This window comes from Gracilinanus agilis, chromosome 2 (genome assembly GCF_016433145.1).
Source record: "Gracilinanus agilis isolate LMUSP501 chromosome 2, AgileGrace, whole genome shotgun sequence".
Lineage (NCBI taxonomy): Eukaryota > Metazoa > Chordata > Mammalia > Didelphimorphia > Didelphidae > Gracilinanus > Gracilinanus agilis.
In genome coordinates this window covers 143,563,344-143,569,343 of record NC_058131.1, presented here as the reverse complement: position 1 = coordinate 143,569,343, position 6,000 = coordinate 143,563,344, and positions in this window count along the sequence as shown.

Sequence of the window (6,000 nt, the reverse complement as noted above, 5' to 3'; positions counted from 1 at the left end):
ATACCTGGTACTGCTAGGCCACCTTCCTTCATGTTTTTTTTATTATTTCCCTTGATATTCTTGATCTTTTATTCTTCCAAATGAACTTTGTTATAGTTTTTCCTAATTCTGTAAAAAAGTTTCTTGGTAGTTTGGTAGGTATGGCACTAAATAAGTAAATTAATTTGGGTAGAATTGTCACTTTTATTATGCTAGCTTGTCCTGCCCATGAGCAATCAATGTTTTTCCAATTATTTAGATCTAGTTTTAATTGTTTGGAAAGTGTTTTGTAGTTGTGCTCAAATAATTGCTGTGTTTGTTTTGGTAGATAGATTCCTAAGTATTTTATATTGTCTAGGGTGATTTTAAATGGTGTTTCTCTTTCTACCTCTTGCTGCTGTGATGTGTTGGAAATATATAGAAATGCTGATGATTTATGTGCATTTATTTTGTATCCTGCAACTTTGCTAAAGTTGTTGATTATTTCTACTAGCTTTTTAGTTGATTCTCTACGATTTTTTAAGTAGACCATCATATCATCTGCAAAGAGTGATAGCTTAGTCTCCTCATTGCCTATTTTAATACCTTCAATTTCTTTTTCTTCTCTAATTGCTACTGCTAGTGTTTCTAGTACAATGGGTACTAGAATGGGTAGCAGGCTGAGATATTTTTAGCAAAATTTGTTACTGCCTTCATCCAAAATGTGGCAGAGCCTAGAAAAAAAAACAACAAAGCTGATAAAAAAAAAAACTTTTTGCGTCTAAAAAGAAGTCTAAATCCTTCTGGTGGAAAAGTAGGATAAGTTGAAGGGTTACAAATATTAAAAAATTATTTCAAAGCTACTATACTTCAGAGAAAATTCTTCATACCTCCGGGATGAGATTATAACTCATTACAGGGTAATTAAGCCTCTTGGGCATCTCTCTCCCTCTGGTATGGAACTGTAACAAAATGTCTCACCCATTTCACGTGGAGCAAAGAATTAAATAGTGAAAATCACTTCAGATTTCTCAAACATTACATTTTTATAAATGTGGAAGTGGGAATAAAATAGTGCCATTGCACATCTCTTCAACTATCAATGGACCCGTATTTCTTGTTACAGATACTCTGCCTTCAGAGGCAGGCAAATGATACTAGATAGATAAAATTGCTTCTAAAGGCTCCATAAAATTACTTTAAATTCTTAAGTAATTAAATTCTCCAAAGGTTGTATACAGCAACATGTGACCTCAATAGTTCGATACAGAGACTTTCAAAAAACAATGGAGTCTGAAAAGGCTTAAAAATCCATCTCTGCTCTTTAAAAGTTAGGACAGGCCATGCTTGCAATTTTATTTCTTGTTTGGGAGAGTAACCTTCTTTCCCCTTCCCCTTTGGGGTAAAACTCTGGGGCCCACATGCTATCTCAGTCCCCTCCCCCACAGGCAGAGCATGGAAGCTGTGAGATTCAGATTGCAGAGTGGAATTCTAGCTGCAGAGAGGGATTCAAGCTACAGCTCAGAATTCCAGAGGGGCCCGAGAACTCTGAGAGAGGGGGCAGTTAGGGCGGTTAAGGGAGTTGGGTCCTGGGTTTAGAGTAGGCAGGTCATTCTGTTTGCTGGATCCTGGGTGCTGGGTTGCTCTGGGGGCTGGAGGCTTGAATCTGAGCAAAGCCATTTTAGTTCCTAGCTGCCAACCTGCCTTACCTGTATTTGACATTCAACTACATTAGAGTTACTTCTGTTTAGTTATTTAGATATAGGCGAAGATTATTTATAGGGTTAGAGAGTAGATCAGCTAATTCAAGTTACCTTTCCCCTTTGGGGGAGGAGCTGCTTGGACATAACATTTTGTGGGCTTCCCTGACCTTATTAATCCTTGTTTCTTCTCCCTTCTTTCCCATTCCCACATATCATTAAACCTTTAATCAACTGGGAGCAGTGCCTGGTTATATTTAAGGAAATACTCACAACTTCCTTAAGCTGAGTTCCTCCTGCTTGTAGCTCTGAAGTAAGATCTTTCCTCCATGCCTGTAGGCTTCATAGACATCAAGCTTCTCCTATTTTCTCCTATTCAATCCTGTGGGGAAATAGTTTAGAGAAATATATCATCTTTAGGAGTTCAGCCTTTCCTAAGTTACTGTTCTGGCCTTGTAGTTAACAAGTCTGTCCACCACTATCTTACAGTAACTGATTTTCCAACTGCCTAGTGGGAGGGGGAAAGTGAAGAAGCACTGAGCAAGATCTTGCCCCTCCCTTCAATCAAGCCTGTGTGTTTGTGTGTGTGTCCCTTCTTTGACCAAAAGATTAGTGAGACTTGATTGCTACAGACCCCTGGCATCTTATAGCTTCCCAAATATAACAAAGCCTAACTGGGTCAGGGACTGAAAAAGTGGCAGGCTTAAAAACCCACGTGGAGTGGGGGGTGGTGTGTGTTAAGAGGTAGAAGCTCTCCTCAAGTAAAAGCCCTTTAATGTTTAAGAGGAAACACACCTGGACTTTCCTTTAGAAGGCTAATTATTGTCTAAGAGGAAACACACCCAGGCTTCCAATGCAGGCAGCAAAGAAACTGTTAGCTGTGCATAATGAAAAAGAAGAGGTGGGTTATACTTCCCAAGCCTCAGGAGATTGGCTAAAAGCAGTAGCAACAGCAGCATCAGCTCCAGGGACAACTAGGATCTCTAGGCACTGTCTGGGATAGGCAGCATTAGCAACAGCAGCTGGAACTCTGTTCCCAGAGAGGGGTAGACGGGGGTCAGCAGCCAGGGGGATCAGGAACAGCAAGCAGTTTGGATAGGCAAGAGAAGTGTCTTTTCCCTTTTGGCCAAGAACTCCCAGAAAACTACTCAAAGGAAAGAAGCTGAGTGGCTGGGGAAAACAGGAAAAAGAGAAAAAACAAAAACACAAAAATGGCAAAAACAGGCATATAGCTCTGGAGAGAGTTTGGAGTTCTCTCACAGTTCTTGGGGAATGGGGGAGGGTGAAAAGCCATGGCAGGAGAAAGTGGCTTTGCAAAATTTATCTTACCTAGGCTATCTGAAAAATTGAGAGTTCTTTTTCCAGGTGGTCACCATCAATGTAAAAAATAAAATTAACCTATAAGGATAACTTTAAAAATATTATGGTTTTAAAAGATTTATTAATAGTACTAGAAAATAAAAACATGTGCCATGCTAGCTTAGTCAGTTTATAAAGCATGCTATTCCCTGCTGCCACCATGGTGGATAGAGAGAAAAGAGGAAGTGAAATGCTAGCCCCTCGGTTTTATCCCTCTGTCTACATCATTGTGTAACAACAAGAAGCCAGTGGGCTCATGGGAAATGTAGTTTAAGAATCCCAAAATTTCCAATAAAACAATATGTGCAGTGATTAGGAGTAAGGAATCCAGGAGGCTGCTATGAATGCCAATCTAGGAAACCTGGAAAGATGCTGATACTACCCTCATTTGATTTTTTGATTATTGTTAATAATCAGAGAATCAAATGAAAAACTCTTCTGTTGTATCCTGGGCATCCTTAAACATGCTGAGTATCTTCATCTTAGCCAGCATTAATATAGTTCCATTGTATCCTCTGGACCCTGGGACCTTTCTGATGAACCCTTTGACCTACTAGACCTTGCTATATTACCTACTGATGAACCTTCCTGTTTTGTTTCCCTCTATTAGAACAGGAACTTCTTGGGAACAGAACTGATTTAATTTTTCTATTCCTATCCTCAATAGTAAGCAGGGTGCTTGGCACAAAGTAAGTGCTAAAGAAAATCCTAGTCAGTCTCCTGGGAACATTAACAATCTTTTTTTTTATTATTATTAGACATTTATTAATATTCGTTTTTAACCTGTTTACATACTTTATGCCCTTACTTTCCCCTTCACCCCCCAAACTCCCCCCACCCATGGCCAACGCACATTTCCACTGGTTGTAACATGTGTCCTTGTTCAGGGTCTATTTCCCATTCCTGTCTGCCTCAGCCCATGCATTCAAAAAATTGTTTATCTTATATGTTTCCTTCCTGCAGTCCTTCCTCTGAATGTGGGTAGCATCTTTACCATAAATCCCTCAGAGCTGTCTTGTGTCATTGCAGTGCTGCTGGTACAGAAGTCCATTACATTTGATTTTACCATAGTATATCAGTCTCTGTGTACAATGTTCTTCTGGCTCTGCTCCTTTCGCTCTGTATCACTTCCTAGAGGTCTCTCCAATTTGCATGGAATTCCTCCAGTTTATTATTCCTTTTAGCACAATAGTATTCCATCACCCGCACATACCACAATTTGTTCAGCCATTCCCCAATTGAAGGACATCCCCTCATTTTCCAGTTTTTTGCCACTACAAAAAGCGCAGCTATAAATATTTTCGTACAAGTCTGTTTATCTATGATCTCTTTGGGGTACAAATCCAGCAATGGTATGGCTGCATCAAAGGGCAGGCAGTCTTTTATAGCCCTTTTGGCATAGTTCCAAATTGCCAGCCAGAATGGTTGGATCATTTCACAACTCCACCAGCAATGCATCAATGTCCCGATTTTGCCACATCCCCTCCAACATTCATTACTCTCCCCTTCTTTCATTTTAGCCAATCTGCTAGGTGTGAGGTGATACCTCAGAGTTGTTTTGATTTGCATTTCTCTAATTATTAGAGATTTAGAACACTTTCTCATGTGCTTATTGATACTTTTGATTTCTTTACCTGAAAATTGCCTATTCATGTCTCTTGCCCATTTATCAATTGGGGAATGGCTTGATTTTTTATACAATTGCTTTAACTCCTTGTATATTTGAGTGATTAGACCCCTGTCAGAATTTTTCGTTATAAAGATTTTTTCCCAATTTGTTGTTTCCCTCCTGATTTTGACTACATTGTTTTTGTTTGTACAAAAGCTTTTTAGCTTAATATAATCAAAACCATTAAATTTACATTTTGTAATTTTCTCTAACTCTTGCTTGGTTTTAAAGTCTTTCCTTTCCCAGAGATCTGACAAGTATACTATTCTGTGTTCACTTAACTTATTTATAGTTTCCCTCTTTATATTCAAGTCATTCACCGATTCTGAATTTATCTTGGTGTAGGGTGTGAGAGGTTGATCTAAACCTAATCTCTCCCATATTGTTTTCCAAATTTCCCAGCAGTTTTTGTCAAATAGTGGATTCATGTCCCAAAAGTTGGGCTCTTTGGGTTTATCATACACTGTCTTGCTGACATCATTAACCCCGAGTCTATTCCACTGATCTTCCCTTCTATCTCTTAGCCAGTACCATATTGATTTAATGACTGCTGCTTTATAGTATAGTTTGATATCTGGTACTGCTAGGCCCCCTTCCTTCACATTTTTTTCATTATTTCCTTTGAACCTTGAACTTGTGTGTGTCTACCCGCCTCATATTTGTTTCTTGTAGACAACCTATGGTAGGATTTTGGTTTCTGATCCACTCTGCTATTTGCTTCCATTTTATGAGAGAGTTCATCCCGTTCACATTCAGAGTTACAATTGTTAGTTGTGTATTCACTGACATTTTTGTATCCTCCCCTCGACCCACTCCTTCTTATTACACTATTTTCTTTTACACCAGTGGTTTGCTTTGAGCTGGTATCCCTTATCCCCTCCCTTGATTGACTTCCCTTTCTTCCCCCTCCCTTGTTGTTCCCCTCTTTTTGTTTTTTAAAGACCAAATGAATTCCCTCCCCCTTCTTCTCCCCTCCCTTTTTTGGCCTCCCCACTCCCCTGCTCCCTTTGCTTTATCCCTTCTGACTTTCTCAGTAGGGTTAGATAGAGTTTTTTATCTGGATGGATAATAAAGCTACTCTTCCTTCTCTGGGTTGATTACACTGAGAGTAAGGTTTGATTATGCTCTCTTCCTCTCCTTCTTATGGTATTATTCATCCCCTCCCCTTCCCATGCCCTCTTTGTGTGTAATACAATATCTTATTTTTCTTATTTACTCGGATTTTTCTTGGTGTCCCCTACTATTCCCCCCCTCTTTCCCACCCCCCCATGTCTTCTTAGACCATTTAGTATCCTGTCCTCTCCCTATGAATTG